At 49.6% G+C, this 24,939-nt stretch overlaps 1 long non-coding RNA gene across 7 annotated transcripts in view; it reads right to left on the minus strand.

Annotated features, from left to right (window-relative positions):
- LOC110599226 (uncharacterized) overlaps positions 1-3,118 on the minus strand; it is a 47,745-nt gene extending 44,627 nt beyond the window's left edge. For 6 of the 7 annotated variants that reach the window (XR_013427554.1, XR_013427558.1, XR_013427557.1 and 3 more), the window contains exon 1: positions 2,693-3,117. This is a non-coding gene — a long non-coding RNA (uncharacterized LOC110599226). Of the gene's footprint in view, positions 1-2,692 lie in introns of all 7 variants that reach the window. The other variant, XR_013427559.1, reaches the window with a different exon arrangement.
- Between the last annotated feature and the right edge of the window lie 21,821 nt (positions 3,119-24,939).

Genomic DNA, 24,939 nt, shown 5'->3' on the forward strand with positions numbered 1-24,939 from the left:
AGGCCAGCTACTGCCTTACATAACCCGCTCCTCGTTACATAACCTGTGGCTGCTTCCCCCAGAGCAGAGGCAGCCAGGGAGGGAGAACACAGGGCACCGCCGTAGGAAAGCGGGCCCTGCCAGCACCGGGGCTCCAGGTGCCAGTGGACGGCAGGTGACCTCCCCAGACTCCAAAGTCCCAGGCACTTTGTACAACCCTAAAGGATTCCCTGGAGAGAGACCTGGAGGAAGGAACATGTCAGAGAGAGGTCACGGGGCTCGGAAGCTCAGGGCTGAGACTGCGTTGGATTATCCTGGCCTCCAGCCAAGTAACCACAGACGGTTCCGTTCACGGCTCGGTTTCCTCATCTGGAGAATGGGCCTCCAAGAACCAGCCTCACTGGCTGCTGAGAACAGTAAACGAAATCCTGAGTGACAGGTGCCTGGCCCCTAATAAGGGCTCAGTAGAGAACATCCCATTTGACAGATTTTTTAAAAAATGAGGTCCAGACGGGTGATGTGACCTCCAGGGGCACACATCATTGTGCGGCAGCAAAGCCTGGCCTCAGACAGCAAACCCTCCACGTGCTGGGCTACTGCGGGAAAGGCGCAGGACCCATTTGATGGACGAAGAACCCAATTCAAAGGGGCTTGGCAACTTCCTTAAGGCAGAAGGGGCAAAGCCAGGATCTGAACCCAGGATCTTCCTTCATTACCCCACAAAAAAGCAACTCAGGACCCACAGACTGAGACCTGCGGCAAACAGAAGTGAAATTAGACAAAAGACAGGACAGGCAGGCTGCCCCCAAGGCTTATCACCATCTCTCAGAAACACAGACACCTTCCATGTTGCCTCCTTCCAGCTGCAGCTATGCTGTGTGACCTTGACCAAGCCAGTTAACCTCTCTGGGCTCTCACCTCCCCATCTGAGACAGGAAGCCAACAATCACCAGGGTTATGGTGAGGACACATTCAGATAACGAGTTGGAAATGGCTTTTTAGTGGAGAAAGTATTGCACAGCTGAGACAACAGTCCTCACTTCCCCAGCCTCCAACTCCCCCCGACTCAGCAGGAACTGGATAATGGACACCAGGGGCCTCTCAGCTCTGCTAGCTCTTCCAGAAAACACCTCTCCCCTCCGCTACCCCGGCTCTGGACTGCCATTTGGATACAGATGCACAGCTCCCTACCTGCTCCCCTAACACTGTGACACCTGAGTCACATCTGCCCTGCCATCCTTCAAAAAGGTATTCATTTTAGCTACGTTCCTTGCTATGTGTTTTGTGAGCATCTTCACACTTAGTCCTCACCATTACCTCCACGACACCGAGCTCATTCCCCATTTCTTCGCTTAGGAAGCCAAAGCTCAGAGAGGTGAAGTCAGGAGCCTGAAGTCACACAGCTACCAAACTAGTGAAGCCAGAATATAAACTAAGTCCCCATGCTCTTAATGGCCTCACCAACCCATTTCTCTGCAAAATGGGTCTTGTTGTACCCGTTTTGCAGAGGAAAAGACAGGTACTGCAAGAAACAGGGAGAGGGAGAGCCAGGCTGCAAACTCAGGATGGCCGCCTAGTGCAGTACCCTGGCTACTTCTCTGCAGTTGCACCTTGACCAAGATTCAAAGATGAGAGCTGTGACATTTGCCCTCTCGAGAAGCCAGACCAGGCGGACCCTGTGATTGCTCTTGGAGAAGCTGAAGCCATAGGAGGTGGAAGGATTGCATGTCAGAGGGCAAGGATTGCCGGCATTACAACTGAGCCCACCCATGTCCCCTCTCTGGACCTCAGTCTCCCAGGGTACAAGAGGTGCCAGATCCGGGTGGGCTGGGGAGACTCATTAAAGCCCCTCTAGCTCCAGGAGGCTGCATCCTAGCCAGAAATCCCCTCCTAGCTGACCTCCAGAATGCTGGGAACTCTAACACCCCATGCCAGGCCATGCCTTGGGGGCCTGATGTGGCAGGACTAGGGGGACCTAGAAACCTACATGCTTTGTATCCATCACAACCACCTCACATGCCTGACCCCAAGCCTCTGTGAGTGGCCAAGCCCAGGATCCCCAGTCTAGGACAAACGTGCCACCTGGAACTCCCTTCCCTGCCCACAACCAGAGTTCACAGCCAGGTGGGGGGTGGTGCTCAGGAACTGTGGGGGCTGCAAGGTGGCATGGAGCGGTCTCTGGTGCAGTTCCAAACTAAGAACTATTAGAACCCTGGGTGTTGGCTTAGGGACGCGTGGATGTCACGATGTCCCCACCTCCTTCTTGGCTGACTCCACATTTGGCAGACACACGGCAGCACCTGCTCTGGTCGGGCACAGTCTCAGGTGTGTCGCCTCTGGGCTGGTGGCGAAGGTAGTCATAAAGCAGCCCGTTGGTCACAGTGTCCTGCAGCCCTCAACAGCCTCCACCACCCATGACTCCTTTACATCAGCCCCGACAGTGAGCTGGGAGCTCAGCCCCCATCTTACAAATGAGTCACTGAAGCCCGAAGAGCCATTTCAACAGCCAGCCTCCCCACCCCAGGCAGGCCCTGCCGCCATGCCTCCCAACTGTCCCCGTGTGTCTCTGCTGATTAGAACTTTCCCTGTTGCCACGGCAACCCCCCTGGGGAGGCCTGTCCTACTTTGCATCCCTGGCGTATGGCATGCAGCTTCAACCACCCCTGAGACGGAGGGGACGGAGGGACGGAGGGACGGGGTCGATGTTACTCACTGCAAGAACAGGTTCCCTGCAAGAAGAACTGGGCCCCTCAGTCGGGTGCTCCGCCGATGTTGAGCAGTACCAATGATGTGCCAGGGACTGAGCCAGGTCAGAAATAAATCATGGTCCCTTTCAAGGGGAAGTTGACGACCAACCAGGCAAAAACAACCAGCCAGGGACAAAGACAGTGGCTAAGTGCCAGGTTCCGTTCTAAGCCCTTCCCATGTACCGGCTCATAGAATCCTCCCATTAACTCTTGAGATAGGTATCAACCTTGACCCCATTTTACAGATGAGGAAATGAAGTTCAGATGTTAAGGAGTCTGCCCAAGGTCACCCACTGAGAAGCAGCAGAGCCAGGGAAACCGGGAGATCCGAAGCCATAATGTGGATACCCAGCCAAGGGGCCCTGACACCCTCAGGCTGGTCCAGGACGGTTTCCCAGGGGAGATGTTTGTCCCAGAAGTGATCTCAATAAGAGAAGATGAGGTTGGAACGGGAACAGATGGAATAGGAGCTCTAGGAGCCCATTTCCCTGCTGGGGGGCTCCGTGGGCCTGGGGACAGTGACTTGAGAAACGCAAACATAAGCGGAGGCGCTGGCACTAGAGAGGCAGGTGCAGCAGCTGCAGGGCACTGGTCTCCTGGGACAGCTGAAATGCTCTGGTGGCTCCCACAGGGACAGCTTTGTACAGGTGTGCACCCACCTGACCACCTGCCTATCTTCACAACTGTGGGTAGAAGGGCCAGCTGCTTCCACATCTGTGAGCAGGAAAGACCCAGCCAGGGACCGGACTAATCCTCACCATATGTATACTAAAAGGCTTCCATTTCCAAGTTAGCCTGCGGGTTACAAGTGTGAATTGGGGTACCCACCACCTGAGTTCAAACCCCAGCTTTCATTCTTCCCATCTGTGGAAACTTGGACCAGCTATGTGGGGTGGACCATCTTTTGTCACTATGACAAAGTACCTGAGGTAATCAACTTAGTAAAGGTAAAGGTTTATATTGGTTAATAATCTCGGAGATTGCTTGGTCCTGTTGCTTTGGGCCTGGGGAAACCTAGTGCATCATGACAGGAGCTCATGGTAGGAAGACTTACTCACCTCCTGGCAGCTGGGAAGGAAAAAGGAGAAAGAAGAAGGACAGCAGTCCCAATTTCCCCTTGAAGGCCACGCCCCCAATAACCTAACTGCCTAGCATTAGGCCCCACCCAAAATTTCCTTCATCTCCCAGTAATGCCACGGTCTGGTAAACAAGCCCCATGAGCCCACACCCACATGCCTGTGACCTACATGTGCCCACTTGGGCCTGTATGCGGTGGTGGGAATGCCAGGATGTGGGGTTTGAGGCTGACACAGGCTACACTTTTTTTTTTAACCTCAATATTAGTGTGTGTTCTCACTCCTATTGAGATAAGGAAAGATCAGAGCTGAGTTTTTCTCCTTGTGATGTAAAGAGATCTTAATTCTGGGAAAGGAAGACCAATCAACTGGGGAAAATAGTGTTTAAGGCTTCAAGCTCCTACCACAGGCCCCCAGGGAGCTACCTTCACCGTCAGGAAAGAAGAACATGGTCAAGATTAAAGTCAGAGGCCCTCAGAGGGGCTTTGGGCCAGCCAAGGGCTTTCCTGTTTTCCCAGAAAAGAGGTTGTCCCTTAGGAAGAAAGTCCCCTTAGGGACACTCACAGCCTCAGCCGGCCCCACCGTGGAGGGAATGAGTCTTCCTGGGGGGGGGGGGGGGGAACCAACCCAGCCTGTCCCCACCACCACCTTGCCTATTTCCCCAGGAGGAGACCAGAAGGAAGGTTTGAGCCATCGCCTGGAGCAAGGCCGGGTGAGGAACTGGAGAGGAAGGTGGCTGTGCCCTAAGCCATTTGCAACTATTCAAGACCACAAGCCCAGGGAGCCAGGGGGCTCCAGTCCTGAAATGAAGAAGCCCACTCCCCACTCACTCCCACCACAGAGGACCAAGGGTAGCCACTGGAGACAACTTTAGACCCTTGTCACCTGGAGATGGTGACACCAGAGGAAGCTACGTGAACAAGATTTTTTGATTTAGCCTTCCTCTGTGATGTGTTGGCTTTCCCCCTATGGCCGCCTGCTTCAGACTCGAAGCTCTTTTCCTTTTTTTGGTACCGGGAATTGAACTCAGGGGCTCTTGACCACTGAGCCGGTGCACCCTCAGCCCTACTTTGTATTTTTACTTAGAGGCAGGGTCTCACTGCGTGGCTTAGCACCTCGCTTTTGCTGAGGCTGGCTTTGAACTTGTGATCCTCCTGTCTCAGCCTCCAGAGCCTCTGGGATCACAGGCGGCACCACAGGGTCCAGCTAGCCCTTTTCCTTTGTCTTGTCGCTTCTCTAAAAGCTTACTGCTCTTTGCTGAAGACACTTCATAAGCTGGACTTCAGAACTACTTACTCGCTGAGTGCCGTTCCTCTTATCTATGGAATAAGCTCTATGGAATATACGTGCTACCTGTATATGGAATATACGTGCTACGGGTGTGTTTTTCTCTATTAAGCTCTTATTAACCCTACGGTGGTTGAAGAAAACACCTACATGATATATCAACAGCCACACACTAAAAAAATCAGAGGTTCAAATAGAACACTGGCACAGAAGTGAACCACTGGAAATGAACTTATTTGTGCCATTTTAGTCAAAAGTCATAGGAGAAAGGAGGACTCAGGTGGCCTGAGTGGCACGGACACACTGTGTGGAGGTGGGGGTCTTTTTCTGCAGGCCTTGACATCTGAGTAGGGTGATAAGTTGTGGGGGTGGGGCATTCTGGGCAGGGGGGACACCATGAACATAAGAGTAGAGACTGGAAAGAGCTCAGTACATTGAGGGTAGGAGTGGGAGGATAGGCACAAGGAGGCCTGAGTGGGAAAATACTGGTTTTGTAGAAGGGAAGGTGAATGAGGAGTGGTAGACCAGATGGCCTGGATACAGGGATCCAAGGTGAGATGACTGTGTTTCCTGTCATCAAGACATTCAGCAGGTGCTCGATATCTTTCTGGATGGATGGATGGATGGATGGATGGATGGGTAGATAGATGGATGGATGGATGAAAGATGGATGGATTGATTGATGATGGATGTATGTCTACGGCCATACCACCTTGAACGCGCCTGATGATGGATGTATGATAGATGGATGATGAATAGATGGATGATGGATGGATGGATGGATAGATGGATGGTAAGGAGATGGCTGGTACAAGAGTGGGGGGAGAGGTGAGTGTGATAGCAAGGCCTGTGGGCCGGGAACTCTGCCACTAATGAATCATTGAAAAAATGTCTCTGGGTCTCAGTTTCCCTACCTGTAAAGCCCAGGAGATCTCGAGGTTTCTTCACAGGTGACAGTCTGTGATTTTGTAGATGGAAGCAGAGGCTCAGGCAAGAGAGCCTACTCTGACAAACAGCTGGGACTGTGCCTTACTGGTTAAGAAGGCAGGCACGGGAGGAGATCCCAGGCCTGGGATTTGCAAGACCTGGGCTGAGCCTGGCTCTGCCATTTACCTGGACTCACTTCCCCTCCTTGGACCAGAGTTTCTGGGGATGCACTCCAACATTTTAAGGCTCTCTGAGACTTGTCTGAGGGGCCCAATTTATAGAAGAGAAGAGCCCAGCCTCACCCCTCCTTATCCCACTTAAGGAGTTAAAGCAACTTGGGAAAAGCACTTATTCTCACCTCCTGGAATTACCCTTCACTTTGCTGGCAGATAAATGGGGCAAAACAGAAGCTGCAGTTGCATTTAAATGGACCAAGGCAGGAGGAAGTTCATAAGATTTGAATATGCTTTCTGGCTCCTTTTGAATATTCATTTGCCCAGGGGAGAATTAGACAGCTAGATCTATGGGCCTGAAGGGAGGTTATTTAAGGTTGGGGGGAAGGGAGACACAAAAACAGGGCTGGCAGGAATCCCTGTTCATCAGACTTTCAGGAGCTAACTGTGATTCTTCACCAGCTGAAATGTCACAGGCTCAGAGTAAATTTGGGGAGCTGATACACCTCCTGGTTACTGTTGCTATAACAACTGCCTTCCTGTGTCCATGTGCACTGGCAGATCATAGCCAATGAGATAAGCCCAAGGAGGTAATGATGGGGAGACAGCCCAGGCAGGCCCCCCAAATTCTGACATCTGTCCCAGGTGCCAGAATACACCTAAGGTTTCTCAAACATTCCTGAGAATTTTGAAACAGAGCCCAGAGTCCTGGAACAAGCCTAGAATTCCAAAATCTGTCCTTGAGTCCAGAATATTTAATTCCAGGTCCAGAACACATCCCCGATGTCCAAAGAATACCCTCCATTGCTGGCAATCTCTGTATACTTTCCAGGTATGCGCTTCCAAGCCCTAACCATGTCCCTGGGCAGCTGGAACGTGCCTGTCGGCTCTTCTTCCTCTTGAATTTAATCTTCCTGGGAATAGATTTTCTGAGCCACAAGGATCATGGAGGACTCAGGGCTTGTGCTGAAGAAGAGGGTCAGAGGTAAGCAAGAGAAGACCTGGCCCTGACAGCCTAGCAAAACTCAGACCATCACACATGTGCTCCAGGCCACGGTCCGAGTGGCTGCCCCAGCCCAGCACACCCAGGGCACTCTATGCTGGGCCTTGCTCATCCCCTGGGTGACCATGAGCACCATTCATCCTGGGACCCACAGAGGAGGTGGACATTGGAGGGCTGTCCCCCATGTTGCCCTGGCCACTTGAAGGGGGTGCTGAGTTGTGAGGCCTTGCCCTCTCGGCCCTCCCCCACCACCCCTGCCAACACAGTCATCTGGAGCAATCCCTGAACAAAGGCCTCTTCCCCTAGGCTGGGTAGGAAAACCCAGCCCTCCCCAGAACCTGCCCTCTTCCTTCCCACCACACTAATTCTCTGAGAGATCGGCTCCATTCTCTCCTGGATCCCATCCTGCACCATCTTGGTCCAAGCCTCCTCATTTCCCCGTCTCCGCCCTGGTCTCCCTGCCTCCAGTCCTGCCTTCCCTACACCATGGCCCCAATGACTCTGCCACCCTGCACAAACCTTCGGTGCCCACCACATGTTGCAAAACAGGCACAAACACCTCCCCTTATCACCCGAGGCCCCTGGCATCTGGCCCTGTCCAACACTGCCCACTCCATCCCTTCGTCAGCCTGGTTGGGTGTCTGAAAAAGCCCTAAACCCTTTGCTTCTCTCTCTTCTTCCTCCTCAAAGGCTCTATGCGCCACCTCTAGATCTCCATGACAGTTTAGGAGCCACCACCACAGACCTTGCCCTTCTTGGTTAGACCACGGTTGTCAGAGTTAGCTGCAGACTGTCAGGGCGGCAAGGAGCCCAACAGGTAATCAAGTCCAAGTGGTTTTCAGAGTGGACCTTGGGGCACCCTAACTGGAGAGTGGGGAAGAGTCTCAAAGACTGTACGAAGAGGGAGGCTGCAGGGGTGAGGCCAGCCGCTGGTGCCCAGCCTCCTGTGTCTGCTCTGACTCTTGAAGCCCCTGGACCTCTTCCACCCACTGACTGATCTCGTCTCAATCGCCCCTCGTCAGACCTTAGCTGCCTGCCGTGGATGGAGCAGTGAACAGGGGCGGAAACTCTACCCCCATGAAACTCACGCAACCAGGAAAGCAGACAAAATCCTGTCAGCAAAACCAGACGCAAGGAACCCTCCAAGAGTGCCCAGTGCTGAGGGCACAGCGGGGTGAGGATGGGCGCGGGTGCCTCGGATGCAGGGTGCCATCGGCAGGCTGGCGGCAGGGGCTCTGAAAGTGACATCAGAGCTGACAAGAGCCAGACAGGCACAGATCATTCTAAGAAAAGGCCATTGGTGCAGAGGAAGAGGTAAGGGCTGAAACAAATCCGCCATCTTAAAAACAGAGAAGAGCTGGCTGGTGGCGCCCAGCAGTCCCAGATGCTTGGGAGGCTGGGGCAGGAGGATCTATAGCAAGACTTGGTCTTTAAAAGAGAGAGAGAGAGAGAGAGAGAGAGAGAGAGAGAGAGAGAGAACAACAGAATAATGTCACAGTTCTGTCATCCAAAGTGAGACAACTATAGCCAATTCCATTGGGGGAAATGGATTTTGCTGAGATAGATGACAGATAGATAATAGATAGATAGATAGATAGATAGATAGATAGATAGATAGATAGATAGATAGATAGATAGATGATAGGTAGATAGATAGTCCATTGACATAGTCTAATCTTGTCACTTTACAGAAGAAAAGCTGATCCAGCCCATCCAGGATCACCCCTGGTCCCACTGAGAGCAGGTGGTAGAGCTGGGACCAGGGACCAGGTGTTGGGATGCTGCCCCAGGCACCAAGGTGTCACCCCGTGAGCAGATCACCCAGTGCAGGCCTCCCTGGCCCTTGCTGTTCCCTGCCACCAGAGTGCCTGCCCGTGACCCCAGCCCCGCTTTCCCGGCATGCGGGTGGGAGGCTTGAATGAGACAATGTCTCCCAGGCCGGCCCAGCTCCTGGAAGCAAGCGGCCAGACAAATAAAAGGCTTTATTGGATTTGTCGAACACTCAGCCTGTGGCCAAGGGCCTCCTGGCACCAGACCGCATCACAGAAGGAAAAAGGAAAATCAGACGATGAAATTAAAAGGCACTTCATTTCCAGAGCCACGGCTGACTTACACAAATCAGGAAGGTGTCTCTCCCCAGCTTCTGACCCACCCGCCCTCCCGGTCCCGGGCCTCTGCCTGCAGGAGGTCACAGCTCACACGATGGCCCAGGTCTCCTGGGCAGCCATCCTGAGGTCCTCGGCCCCACAATCAAGGACCTGGTGGGAGGGATGTCGGGGGAGGCTGGGCACACCAGAGGTCCCGGGAGGGCACGTCACCCATTCTGCCATCACAGATCAGAGCTGGACGGCCTCTTCCATGTCACAGAGCAGTCTCCAAGCTGAGGGAGGGCAGCTCAGGCTGAGGCTGCCAAAGAGAGAGCCGGAACAGGCCAGGAGAAGGCAGCGGGAGGGCTCAGGGCCCAGCTCCCCGTGGGCCAGTTCTGCAAACTCAGGTCAGTTACTTCACCTCCGGGTCCCTCCATCTCTGCTGCTCCAAGAGAGGAAATGACCGCGGGAAGCATAAGACGAGATGTTTGCTGCCAAGCTCCTGGGGCTTAGTGGGCACCAAACAAATATTGTTTTTAGAGGCGCCTGGAGTCCCAGTTTCCCACGTGGCTCTGCTGGTGGGAGAGAATGTTTTTGCACTCCCCACCCACCACCCGGCTCACTGAAGTTTCCCCAGAGCCTCTGATCAGAGCAAACTATTTGTGTGTAATTACTTTAAATTGCATAATATTTTCCCTTCTTCCCCTGAGAGCGGCACCTGCGCTCTCTGTGCATTCCTTTCAGATCAGTCGGGCCACTGAGACGCTGCATGTAAACAGATGGCTCTTCCTCACTGCGGTGGGGGCGGGGATGGCAGGCATGCAGTCGGAGGGGGGTTAAATGGATGCTCCCAAGGCCAAGGTTCCCCACGCCTGTCTGTGCCACTTGGAGAAAGAATGGCTGGGGACCGACAAGCACCACAAGGAAATGACATCGTTTTCCGATTGCTTTGGAGGACATCATGTCACTCACTGCTGGCTCTTCTTGATGTTTCATTCAATAAACAATCTATGGGGCACCTACTGTGTGCAAGGCAATGTACTAAACAAAGAAGACCCTCCTTCTTTCCTGGAGGAGCTGTGTCCAAGAGATTGGGTGGTTAATAGATCTGGGATCTGCCCAGTGATCCAGCCAACGGGTCAGTCACTCCATGTCAGCCGGGAGGAGGTCTCTGAGGGTGCGCATGGGATTTGACCTTCAGTCCTTCTCAGCAAGGACATGCTGACCGATGGACCTGGAAGCAAGCACCCAAGGGGCAGTCAGGCACAAGATGTTTACAAAGCACCGACTCCGGGCCAGGAACTGTTCCAGGCACTGGGGACACAGCCATGAATGGGACAGACCCATCTCTGTCTTCGTGGATTTTACGTTCTAGTCGGGAGAGACGACAATTAACCAAGAAATAAGAAAAAACAAAGAGATGCCAAACGCTGTAAGAGTTATGGAAAAAGGAAAGTGGAAGGGAACAGGGGTTGAAGTTTTCAGGAAAATAATCATGGAAGGCTTCACTGAGGAGATGACATTTCAGCACAGGCCCAAAGGAGGGGAGACAAGCCAGACCAATCACCTGGGTGACACAGAGCACTGCGGGGGTCAGGGTCAGGTGCAAAGGCCCTGCAATCGGAGGCACCTTCATGGAGTAGCATGACAGGGAGGCAGGGTAGGAGATGAGGCCAGAGAGGAAACAAAAGGAGGCCGTGGCAGAACCCAGGGCTCCAGGGAGGGTGCTCAGACCAGGACAGACAGATGTCCAGTGCAGTGGTAGAACACAGTCCCAGAGCCAAGTTGCTATGACCAAGACCTGCCAGCTGTGGACACATTTCTTTAATTTTTTATGCCTCAGTTTCCAGATGCGGTAGCACATATCCATAATTCCAGCAACTCAGGGGACAGAGACAGGATGATCTCAAGTGGAAGGACCATCTGAGCTACTTAGTGCGACCCTGTCTCACAAATAAAGGGCAGGGGGTGTGTCTCCATGGTAGAGCTCCCCCTGGAGTCAATCCCCAGAACTGCAACAACAAAACCCATCAAGGAAATGAAAACCAAGGACTGAGAATCAGTCACAGACAGACCAAGGGACACTAAGGAGACATGACAACTAAATTCAGGGTGGGATCCTGGATTGGATCTAGGATGGAAAAAGACCTTCATGGAAATAAAGTCTGAAGTGCAGACCACGGGGATGCACCAGTGCTGGTCTCTTAGTTTGAGCAACGTGCTGAGGTGGCCCAGGGCAGAGAACAATAGGAACAGAGGACAGTAGCCAGGGCTAGGTGAGGAGGGAATATTAGCTTGTGCAACACTCCCCAAGGGCCCGCGTGGCATCTTTATATTAATAAATAGAGGGTGGTCGCCGACTCCATTCAACCTGCAGGATCCCAAGAGAAGCAGGGTCCAAGAGAGGAAGCAGGAAGTAGGGCCAGGTGAGGGGACAGTTCCCAACACTCAAGGCCAAGCACCCCTGAGAAGGTGGCTCTTCCACCACGGGAAGGTGGAAGGAGAACCCATTGCCTTGAGATCAGAGTCTACACAGCCATGAACCATCCAAAAGGAAGGCGACAGAAGACTCACAGCTATCAAGGCCCCACCAGAACGTCTGAGTCTCTGTAGACCTCTAAGCCTGCTCCCATCCACCGGACAGGTTGGCCCAGGTCACGCTTCTCCTTCCTGCCCCTGACAAGGGCTGCAGCTGGCAGGAGCAAATTGTTGAAATCCTTCACTGTTGACACAGCCACCCACCACTGCTGGTTATCACTATTAGTCATTCAGCAAACTTATTTATGGCAAAAGGAGTATGACACATTGCTCAGAACACAGGAGGGCCCAGATCTCAGCAGTGCCACCCCAGGTGTGTGACCAAGACTGGATGCCTTAACCTCTCTGAACCTGTTTCCTCATCCAAAAATAGGGATAATAATGGAACCTACCTCAGGGTTGGTTCAAGTGTTCATTGAAAGATAACTATTATACTTATGTGGCAAGCACTGTATTGGACACAAAAATGATACAAAGTTGAATAGATCTGACTCTGACATTCCTTTGGAGGGAAGAAGGCATTTAGCAATTAATTACAATATAGGTGATGAGTGCTATCAGGTCAAAGTATCCACTCCAGGTCCCCAGCCCCAAGTCTCAAGGCCTCAAGTAAGAAAACACAGGGCCACTTCCTCAAAGGCATAAAAGGATCCCAATTTTAGTTGGAGTTGACAAGCTGCCAAAGAAGGCGGCCTCCGAAATAGGGGAAAACTCTTCTTGACTTTTTAAAGACAACAAAAGACACACTTGCCCAAACCTTAAGACAGCCCCCTCCTCCCCTTCATGCCACTGGCTCGTAGCCCCTGCTGGCCTTGGCCTCCAGCAGCCACCCAGGTCCCGGGGACATCCTGGGCTCCAATTCCCATCAGATGCCCACGCCCTGTAGCTGCACCAGAGAGGCCTGCTCTGTCCCAGTGATGACTGTCTCCAGTCTGTCCAGTAGGCAAGGGCACGATGCGTCAGGACCAGGCTGCGTGGAGGCCAACACTGGTGTAGAGGACCGAGTGGGTAGACCAGGGCAGCAGGAGGACGTCAAGAGCAGGCACCTGCTACTGGGGGCTGCAGAGCCAGTGGGCAGGGCCGGGGGGCCTGGCTCGGGAACAGCCGTTGGTCCAGCACGCCTAGTCTGCGGCAGGCTCTGAGCAAAGTGACTTCCTACTCCACGTCCTCAGGAGAGGGGAGCGCTTTTCTCCCCATTCCTTAGACTTGGGAATGGAAACCCAGAGTCCTGGGAGCTGGCCCAGGTCAACAGCAGGGGAGTGGCAGGGCCCGATTCCCAATCCAGGCCTCCACGGCAGCCACCGCCCGCCTGCCCTGCTGGCTCCTAGTGTCTCCAGGCGGCAGCCCTGCCCTGGCTGTTGGAACACTGAACTGCACGACACCCCTCCCTGTTCAGCTCGCAGTGAGGGTGGCCTGAGAGTGGCAGCTGTTTATAAGACAAGTGAGGCCCACCCTGACCGAAGGAGGCCCCGGCTCTTCAAGGATGAGTGGGCAGCAGCTAACTCTGCCCCGGGTGGTCCTCGGGGGCTTCCTGGAGGTGGCACCATTGGAGCTAGGCCTTGTGGGACTCGCTCTAGGGACTGTCTTTCCAGGAGGCTGAAACTTGAGCAAAGGCAGCCTGAGGCAGCCTCCCTTCGAACTTGTCACAGCAAGTCCAGGCCACGGGTCTTGGCCTCCTTCATGGGTCGGGCCTTGCAAGGGGTCCTGCTTTCCACATCACGCTCAGGAGCCAGAGTTTTGGAGTCGGGCAGGCTGAGGACAAAGCCCCTCCCTGCCACTTCGTAGCCACGCAATATGAATATTCTAAACAACAACAATAATAACGTACAGGTGGGTAAGCAGCTCCTGGCTGGAGCAAGGTCAGGCCCGGCACCTGGGCTGGGCCCAAGCAAGCGTGCATTCACACACAAAGGCCACGCATGTCGGTGGAGCACCTACTGTGTGTCAGGCACTATTCTACCTGCTGGGGATTCAGCAGAGAGCACACAAGCCAAAATCCCTGCCCTCGAGACTACGGATTCTAGAGAAGAAGATCAATGATACATAACTAAAAAAGGAATTATAAATACGTCCCATCACCAGAGTTGCTACAGACAAAGAAAATGGGATCAGGACGATGGAGAGGGCCCAGAGTAAGGAGGGTTTTACTTTTAAATAGAAAGGTCAAGAGCACCTCCCTGGTGACCTGCAGGAGGTGAAGGAGGGGGTCCTGCAGATACCTGGAGGAAGAGATCCAGGCAAAGGGAAGAGCAGGGGGCACCCAGTTTTGTGTTGAGAGGTGGCCAAGGGGCCAACGTGGCGGGGAGGTGTATGGAGCTTACGGAGCTTCAGGAGGCAGAGTGAGGTGGCAGGACGACAGCAGCCTGCTGTGCTAAGAAGAGAAAGACTGGGGGAGGCCAGCGCAGCTCCACAGCTCCACGTGAGGGACAATAGCATCTGGCCTGGTGGGAGTGGCGGGGGGCGAGTTCAGGATATATTTTGAGGTAGCGCTCACTGCATTTTCTGAGGTGGAATGTGGGGTGTAGGAGGAAGAGGGCAGTCAAGGATGGCTCCAGAGTTTTGACCCAGGCAACTGGAAGCAGTAGAATTCCACGCTGGGATGGAGAAGGCTATGAGAAGAGCTATCCACAAAAAAGAGGGTGGACTGAACATGGACGTCCATCCGGGTGCCAGAGTCAGCCCTGGGCTGCTAAGACAACAAAGGGATTTCTTTCAGAGTGTGAAAGTATGGGCCCACAGCATGGGAGAACCGGCAAGAACATAACAGCAAGGACATAACAACAGCCACAGCATCTGAGAACTGGAAGAATAAATGGGCATTTGAATGAAATGAACCAGGAAAAAAAATAATCCCCCAAAGCTCAGGCCTGGGCAGCACCAGTTACTTCTAGAAATGAAGGATGGGGGACAGGATAGGTCAAATACAGAGGCCGATTAAGAAGCCAGAGACCCTATGAAATGAGGACACAAGGCACAGGACAGAGGGTGGCACTCAGCTGACAAGAGGGAGAGTCATGGATGGAAGCAAGACCCAAGTCACCTCCCCCCATCACCTCCATTCTTGGGACAATGGCAGCCAGGTGTCTGCCCTCCAGGCAAACATACCATTGGAAGGGTCTGCTCTGGGGAAAACGATGGACCAAGGAGAAAACACCTAAAGAGGGCTGGGGTGCGGCTCAGTGGTAGAGCACTCGTCTAGATGTGCAGGGCCCTGGGTTCGATCCTCAGCACCACATATAAATAAATAAAATAAAGGTATTGTGTCCAACTATAGCTAAAAAAAAATAAATATTTTTTTTAAAAAGAAAGAAAAAGAAAACACCTAAAGAAACTAGAGGTCCCAGCACTAGAGGCTCTCTAACCAAAGAGTCCAGCTGCACCACTCTCCAAGGAAGCCCACAGCCTGAAAGGGCCACCCCACAACTTCCCATCAGCCCCTGCATTCCTATTTTTAAATATGCTCAAGATAACTGAGGTTTACTAGACATCAGAAGAAAGCCTCTGATCTGAAGGGTAAAGAACAAACCAAACAGAAAACGCAGCTTGAAGATAGCAGAATCGCAAGGAGCAAGAGACAAGATAACAAGATGCACAGGTGAGATCAAAACAGGATTCTAATAAAAAGGATGGAACAAAATAGAAGAGCTTTTAAAAATTAACAATAATTCGGCAGAAATTAAAAAGGAAATGTTGGAAGATAAGGTCAAACTCTTCTAGAAAATCAGACGGGGAAAATAGGAGAGAAAAATGTTTTAATGAGAGGACTGATTCAGGAATTTTCATCTTCAAATAAGAGTTCTAGAAAGGGCAGGAAAAAAAATGTAGGGGAAGAAATCATCAACGTGATAATTCAAGAACATTCCACACCGGGTACTGAGGGGTGTGGCTCAGTGGCGGAATACTGGCCTAGTCTGTGCAAGTCCTGAGTTCAATCACCAGCACCATAAAAAGAAAAAAGAAAACCAATTTCACAGACCCAAAGAACAGCTTTCCAGATTTCAGGACTCACCATGGGCCCAGTACAATAAATGAAAATAGACCCAACCAAGACACATCATTGAGAAATGTTATCACTCTCTGGAAACTAAGAGCTTCTAAGCTTCCAGGTTGAAAAGATTAGGAACAAGAACAGCTTCCTTCTCCTCACAGAAACACTGAAATCCAGAAGGTAGTAGAGCAAAGCCTTCCAGTCTTCTGAAGGAAAATAATTGCCAACTCGGAATCCCACACATTTAGCCTAACAGGCAACCTAGTAGGGAGATGGAATAAGAGTGTTTTCAGATATGCCGTCTCAAAAAACAACACTCCATGCATCTTTTCTTGGGAAGCATTGGAGAGTGTGCTCCACCAAAGCAAAGAAAGAGGAATACTGGGGTTACTGGAAACTGAAGATCCAAAGAGAGAGAGACAGACAGACAGACAGACAGACGAATGCTCTGGGTTGACAGTGAGATACCTACATGGGGCTGGGGTTGTGGCTCAGTGGTAGAGCCCTTGCTTACCACATGTGAGGCACTCTATTTGATCCTCAGCACCACATAAAAATAAATACATCAAATAAAGGTATTGTGTCCAACTACAACTAAAAAAATAAAAAAGATAACTACATGCCAGGTAGGGAGTAACCAGTCCAAACTCAAGCAAATCAGAAGTCTCTAGAAGACTAATGAAAGATGAAATTGACAGAACCTAATGCACCTGAAAGGAGATTCATACTACTGGCCAAGAAGCCAACAAATATACTTTTTTTAAAAAGTCAACTAGTAACTCCAGGGAAAACAAGAAATTGCACTAAGAAAGGAAAAAAAATAATAGTATTAAAATGGGAGGAAAGGGGACTGGGAAGAGCAAGATGAGAATGGGGAGGATAGCAAAGAAAGCTATATGTCATCTTTCTTGGTATAAAATCAAATAAGCAAGAATCTCCTTCTGATATGCACTATGAGCTCTACAGACTTGCTCCCTGGTGAAAATTATTATAATGCAACCATTTAAAGTCTCCAGAAATGGTTCTGGGAGTTTACAGCAAATGAAGTCTTGTTTATTTGGGAAAACCTACCAAAACTCCATCAGAAAAATAGTGTGTGCTCCAGTAAGATTGGCAGCCATTATGAAGTCAAACAACAACAAGTGCTGGCGAGGATGTGGGGAAAAGGGTACACTTGTACATTGCTGGTGGGACTGCAAATTGGTGCAGCCAATTTGGAAAGCAGTATGGAGATTCCTGGGAAAGCTGGGAATGGAACCACCATTTGACCCAGCTGTTGCCCTTCTTGGACTATTCCCTGAAGACCTTAAAAGAGCGTACTACAGGGATCCTGCTACATCGATGTTCATAGCAGCACAGTTCACAATAGCTAGACTGTGGAACCAACCTAGATGCCCTTCAATAGATGAATGGATTTTAAAAATGTGGCATTTATACATAATGGAGTATTACTCAGCACTAAAAAATTACAAAATCATGGCATTTGCAGGGAAATGGATGGCATTAGAGCAGATTATGCTAAGTGAAGCTAGCCAATCCCTAAAAAACAAATGCCAAATGTCTTCTTTGATATAAGGAGAGCAACTAAGAACAGAGCAGAGAGGAAGAGCATGAGAAAAAGATTAACATTAAACAGGGACAAGAAGTGGGAGGGAAAGGGCGAGAGAAGGGAAACTGCATGGAAATGGAAGGAGACCCTCATTGTTATACAAAATTACATATAAGAGGATGTGAGGGGAAAGGAAAAAAAAACAAAAACAAAACAAGGGAGAGAAATGAATTACAGTAGATGGGGTAGAGAGAGAAGATGGGAGGGGAGGGGAGGGGAGGGGGAATAGTAGAGGATAGGAAAGGTAGCAGAATACAACAGTCACTAGTATGGCAATATGTAAAAACGTGGATGTGTAACCGATGTGATACTGCAATCTGTATACGGGGTAAAAATGGGAGTTCATAACCCTCTTGAATCTAATGTATGAAATATGATATGTCAAGAGCTTTGTAATGTGTTGAACAACCAATTTTAAAAAATCTATTTTATTAAATAGAGAATCCCTATGCCAACTGAACATATATTTAACAGGTTTGAAGGGGCCCTGAGTTACCATCAGCTTCACAGAAGTGCTAATGTGTCTTATTCTGAGAAGGAGTGTGGGTCAGTAGATCTCCATAGTCCCTGGAATCTGCTAAATAAAGATTGCTTTGTGAAAAAAAAAAAAGAAAGAAAAAAGAAAAATAGTGTGTGACATTCAAGCCATGATCCACGTCCTCCCTTTCCCATCCCATCTGAGCTTTATGGAAACACCACTCTGGAGTGGCATACCCAACAACACAGGGTATTTACCATTACAGAGGCTGAGTTCTAGGGATGCAGCTGAGAAGGGGGTCTCCTTTGTTCTGCCCAACCTACACCAGTAAAACACAAGCTCTAATTTGAACATGCACAATAAGATACACAGGGTTCCCAGTTGCCCTCACCTTGGCTTATTCGTAAAACAGAGGCCTCACACCAGGAAAGGCAAGCCTACTCCACCAAGTACCCAACTCCTAGAGTAGAAGTGTCCCTGACAAAGAAACCTGCCACAACCCCACCCCCCAGCTCCAAAATTCTGGCTCATAGATTTTTCCAGAAAAAGAGAGAGAGACCATAAAATAGTGTTCAAAGCTTGTCTCAAACGAACCGATTTCATTTACAAGAAAATGTGGAGAAGTTAAGCTCAAGGGTACCCTCAAAAAAAAAATTGAAGTTGTGATACAATTAATTAAAAGGGGCCTGATAGATTCGTTTGTGATATAAACCACAGGCTGCCGAGTGTACCAGAGATTACCTGAGAAGGAGACAGCTAAGAGCCCTCCCACAGGATAAATGCAAAGTTGTAAAAATGTTGAACAGCAAATAGAAAGGGAAGAAAATCTCAGAAGCAATAAGAGAAAAATGATCCATCATTCCCAAGAGAACACAATAAGATAAACAGCTAACTTCTCTCCAGAAACAATGACACCCAGAAGGCAATGGGACAACACTGACAGATTCAAAATGTTTTTAAAAAGCTGCCATCCAAGAGTCCTAGATCCAGAAAAACTACCCGTCAAAACAAAGAAGTAAAGACATTCCCATACTCTGATACCAAAGCCAGAGAAAAGCACTAGAACAAAATTACAGATTATCTTTTATGAATATAGATGGAAAGTCATGAACAAAATTCTAACAAACTAAATCCAGCAGCACACAAAAATAACTGTACACCATGATCAAGTGAGATTTGTCCCAGAAATGTAAGTTTGATTTAACATCAGAAAACCAATTAATGTAATACACTGCATCAATAGAATTTTTAAAAATCATAGGAGCATCTCATTAACAACAGCAACAAAGTCATTTGACAAAATTCAACACCCTTTCAAGCTAAAAACACCCAAGTTAGGAATTTAGGAATGTAAGGGAACTGTCTCAACTTGATAAAGGGCATCTGTGAAAAATGCACAGCTGGGGCTGGAGTATAGCTCAGTTGGTAGAGTGCTTGCCTCGCATGCACAAGGCCCTGAGTTCAATCCCCAGCACCACCAAAAAAAAAAAAGAACTAACCCTCACAGCTAACATGGTAAATACTGGATGCTTTTCTCCTAAAATCCAGTAACAAAAGGAGAATATGTACTCTCAACACTTTAACACTGCGCTAGAGACTATAGCTAGCAAAATTAGGCAAGAAAAGGGAAAGGAAGAAGTCAAATACCTCCAGTCATAGATAACATGATCATGCACATAGAAAATGCTAAGAAATCCACTAAAGCCTATTAGAGCTAACTAATTAGTTCAGCAAAGTTGAAGGATAAGGATCGGTGGGGAAAATTTTGTCTTTCTTAACATTTGCAAAGAGCAATCCAATTCAAAAGCAAAATTAAAAACAGTTCTATTTACAATACATCAAAAAGAATAAAACAGGAATAAATTGAACAAAGGGGATGTAGAACTCGTACTCTTAAAAGCATAAAATATTGCAGGAAAAATTTAGAGAAGACCAAAATAAATTCAAAGACACCCTATATCCATGGATCATCAGAGTTAATGTTGTTAAGATGAAATCCTTCCCAAACGGACTCGGGGCAAAGCCTGTCAAAAGTCCCAATGGCATTTTTTTTTTTTTTTTGCAGGAATGGAAAAGCTAATCCTGAAAATGTAACTACAAGAAACACCACACAGTTAAAACTATCCTGAAAAAAGAAGGACAGATTTGGAAGAATCACACTTCCCAATTCCAAAGCCTACTACTCAGTTATAGTAATTAAAACAGTGTGATATTGGCATAAGGATGGACATTTAGATCAATGGAATAGAACTGAGAGTCCATAAATAAATCCAGGGATCTATGGGTGAGATTTTTGGCGAGAATACCAAGACCATTCAATGGGGAAATAACAGTTTTATTAACAAATGATGCTTGGACAACGAGGCAGCCACATGAGAAAGAATGACGTTTGACCCTTACCTCACACCATCAACTCCAAGTGAATCAAAGGTCCAAATGTAAGAGCCAGAACTATAGAACTCTTAGAAGAAAACACAGGGCAAGTCTTCATGACCTTGGATTTGGCAGTGAAATCTTACATGTGACACCAAAAACACATGAAACAAAAGGAAAAAAAAAATTGGACTTCATCACAATGAAAAACTTTTGTGCATCAAAAGACACTATCAAGAAAATGAAAAATAAAACCCAAAGAATGAGAGAAAATGTTTGCCAGCCACAGGTTTAATATGCATTTTTATATGTAAGGAAATCTTACCAACTCAATAGTAAAAGGTCAAATCATCCAAGCTGAAAATATTGAAAGGATCTGAAGAGACTTTTCTCCAAATAAGATATACAAATGCCAGGGGCTGGGGTTGTGGATCATCAATGGAGCTCTTCCCTTGCACGTATGAGGAACTGGGTTCGATCCTCAGCACCACATAAACATGAATAAATAAAATAAAGGTATTGTGTCCATCTACAACCAAAAAATATTTTTTAAAAGATATACAAATTACAAAAAAAAAACATGAAAATAAAATACACATCATTCACTATCGTGGCAATATGAATCAAAGCCCACAAAGCAATATCAATGCACACCCTCTAGGATGGCTAAAATTGAAGAGGAGAGAATAATAAGTGTTGACAAAGATGTGAAGGAGTTGGACCCACATACACGTTACTGGCAGGAATGTAAGATAGTGCACCCATGTGTAAAATGGTCTGGAAGTTGCTTAAAAGTTTAAATATAAAATCACCCTATGACCCAGCAATTCTACTCCTATGGATAATACACATATAAAAGAAATGAAAATGTATGTTCACATAAAAACATGCACACAGATGTTCACAACAGCATTAGTCATAATAGCCAAAAGGTAGAAACAAACCAAATACCCATCCACTGATGTATGAATAAACAGAATGCATATATCTATCCAGTGCAATATTATTCCACCAATGAAGGAATGAAGAACTCAGGCCACAATATGGATGATGTGCTCAATGAAAAAAAAAACAGCCCCAAAAGGCCAAACACTCTCTAAAGCATTCGTAGGAAATAGCCAAGATAGGCAAATTCACAGAGAGAGAAAGCAAATCTGTAATTGCCAGGAGGAGACAAAGTAGCTATTTGGAGATGAGAACTAAAAGGTACTGAGTTTCTTTCTGAGATAGTGAAAATGTTCTAAAATCGATCATGGCAACGGCGGCACGATGCTACGGCCATTCAAACAACCACTTTAAATGAGTGAATTGTATAGTATGTGAACTGTATCTCAATAAAGCTGCTACCAAAAAAGTCAAATAGCTAACCCACCCAAAAAAAAAATGGAAACATAAGCAGGAGTGATAGAAGCATGTTGTTTAGAAACATGAATATAAATACAAAATCATCAGCTAAAAGACTTCGCAGTGGTTTCCTCTCTGGGATGGCGGAACCAGGAGTGAGGCAGGGAGCTGAGTTTTATGATAAAGCTTGTAGAGCTGTCTCATTCTTTAAACAACATGCACGTACAACTTTGATGGAAATTAAGACTTTGAATGTGTGAGTGCAACCTCTGGTCTTGAGGCCTACGCAGTCCCACTGCAGAGCTTGGAGGAGGAAGGGGGCTGCAGGGAGTGGAGCTGGCCAGAGGCATCAGATTTGCTGTGCAGAGCTGAAGGCTTGTGCATGCAGCTGAGGTCCAGCCCCGAAGAGAGGAGACGAGGGGGGTCTGTGAGGGTGCTCCAAGCCTACAGCCCTGCCTGATCCTGCCCACTGCCTTGCAGACCTGGGCTCCTGTCTCAGGGAGGATTCTCTGGAGAGTATGTGACAGTCCAAAGGAACCACCAACCCTCAGTGCTGACGCCCACCCAGAACTCACAGATACTTATTGAACACCTTCTGAATACTGGGCACCTCCACAGATGTTCTGTTGTACACCTCTCAAGGACTCTGGGAAGTGGGTGGGTTTATTCCATGATACAGATGAGGAAACTGAGACTCAGAGAGGCCTAGCCATTGGACTGAGGCCACATGGCTAAAAAGAGCCAGACTGAGGTCGCAAGCTTGACTGCCTCCCAGCCCAGGGCCCTGTTCACTATGAGCTTCCCCATGCACAGGAGGAGTTAGGGAGGGGCTTGGAGAAAGGGAAGCCCCTTCCTCTCTGGGCCACAGAAGCCACATCTGAGCCCAGGAAGTGGGTCGCAGTGAGAAACCAAGAGTGATCAAGGACCCAACCCCCCAGAGCTCCCAGCAGCCCAGCCACTAGCTGCCTTGTCCATCACTTCTTGCCTGTCTTTGGGACCACCTGGATATGGACCACCTGTCACCTGCGCCTGGGCTTCAGTTCACCCTTGGGCCTCTGAGGCCAGCTATGGCTGCCCCACAGCCAACTCCCGGGGCTCTTTCTGATCTGGAGGAGACCTTAGCCATTATCTGGTTCACTATGGGCAGATGGCCAGTGAGTCAGCAGGAGCAAAGCAGACCTATGACCCTCGCCCTGCCTGTTAGTGCCCCTGGCCTCCAGCCACCCCCAGCAACACCCCACCCAGACTCCTTCTGCCTGCCACCTGTGCCCCTTACTACTCTCTCCTCTAACACCCAAGCTCAGCACCACTAAAGAGTGACAGGGGCCTCCACCCACCCCAACCTCCTCCCCTACTGCCACCATCATGACCCACAGCTGCTGCTCAATCATTACCTCGATGACAGCTGAGAAAGGTCACAATGCATCCACAAACTGTGAGCAATGAGGAGGCAGCTTTGGATTCAGACTTGGTGTTTAATTTAGTAACTACAAGGCAAAATCATTCAAAAAAGCATTTTTGTTTTAATATGAGGAATTGAACCCGAGGGGACGGGGGGGGGTGCTTAACCACTGAGCAACACCCCCAGCCCTTTTTTTAAAAAATATATTTTATTTTAAAGACAGGGCCTCACTGAGTTGCCAAGGCTGGCTTTGAACTCACGATCCTCCTGCCTCTGCCTTCAGAGAAGCTGGGATTATAGGCATGAGCCATGGCACTCAAAGTCACTCAAATTTTGGAACCTGTTTCTTCCTTATGAAGCTCGTCGGTGAGGACAGGTAGACACCACCGGGAGGAAGGCAGGGGCGGGAGCCTGCAGGCGGCTTCCTGTGCTCCGGTGACATTCAGGCGCGGCCTGCCCTCCAGCTGGATCTCCCGGAGGCTGGCAGCGTGACTTGCACTTCCGAGGGGTGGCCCAGCACAGGCTGCCAGCCGCTCCGCAGAGCCCGCCAGCAGAGGCGGGGAGCTCCAGACAGCCGAAGCCTCGACCTGGTGACATCAGACCTACAAGTTCAGGGCCCCTTCCCAGGGCCCCAGGAGGTGACCAGAACCAGCTCTGGCCATTTCACAGAGAGGTAAACCAAGGCCTCCGCGAGAGCGCCAGAGACCAGGACGCTGACTCCCCGCGCTGCCCTGGACACTGCAGATGGGCTCAGCCTCCCGTGGCCACTCGGGTCCCCTTCTGTCCACCCCTGAGCCCAGCGTAGTGACACGCGCCAACACGCTCTCTACACGCCTGCTTTATTTTTAGATGCTTTGAGACTTTGGGGAAGACAAAATCCACTTTCCTGTTCAAAATGCTGTCACCACTTCATAAACGCCATCTCTTCTCTGCCCTGGGGAGGCAGCTGGGCCTTCTGCTTGCACAACCTGCGCCAGCCCGCAGGGCCCACCTCACTCATCCCCCACCGGTCGGTCCGTCTCGCCAGGCCTCCACCCTGCTGGACGGCCCTTGGTGCCCGACTAGGTGCTGTTCTCCTCCTTCTCACTGGGCATCTGCCCCTCCCTCTTGCCTCCTGCTACAGTTTGGAAATGGCCTGCCCCCTAGGAATCTCTGGGGTGGGAGTTAGTCCCCAGGCTGGCAATGATGGGGCCTGGGGGGAGGTCTTTAGGTCATTGGGGACCTGCCCTCAGAAGGGCCAAAGCTGGTTCTCATTGAAGTTGTTGTAAAAGCCTGTGCCTGGCCCCACCCAGCCTCTCTCTGACTTCCTGTCTGAAATATTGAATCCTGTTCCCCCATGCACCCCACCACCATCCACCACTGATGTGATGCATCCCAGAAGGCCCTCACCAGAGGCGAGCAGAGTCTAGCCTCACGTCCCTAAGCCCCCAGAACATTGAGCTCCCATAAACCTCTTGTCTTGATAAAGTTAGCCTGTCTCAGGCATTTCATTATGGTAAGGAAGCTGACTAACACACCTCCTGTGTGACTAGCCTTCTCACCCTTTAGCACTTACTGAACGTTAGCCCATCAGTTTCCCCTGGTCTGAATGCCATGGTACCCAGAACTTCTCTTCTACCACATATCCCGCACATTTACGATTACCTAAGGATTCACAGTTCATTTTAAAATGAGTTTTCATTTATGTCTAACAATTTCATCCCTACTAGGTTGAAAGATCCATGATGCTCACCCCATGTCTGCCTCCTCCCCCGTTTCCCCCAGAGCCTAGTAGAGACCCTCCCTAGCACAATAAGCTTTTATTGACTGACCAGTGGACCTCCCTGGGCAAAGGAAAGCTCCCATCTCAGTGCCTACCGTGAGATGTGCTCCTCGGTGTCACTCTGTCCAGCTCTCCCGCCCGCCTCTGAAGCTGGGTTGGCTGCCCC

This window comes from Ictidomys tridecemlineatus, chromosome 11, assembly GCF_052094955.1.
Source record: "Ictidomys tridecemlineatus isolate mIctTri1 chromosome 11, mIctTri1.hap1, whole genome shotgun sequence".
Lineage (NCBI taxonomy): Eukaryota > Metazoa > Chordata > Mammalia > Rodentia > Sciuridae > Ictidomys > Ictidomys tridecemlineatus.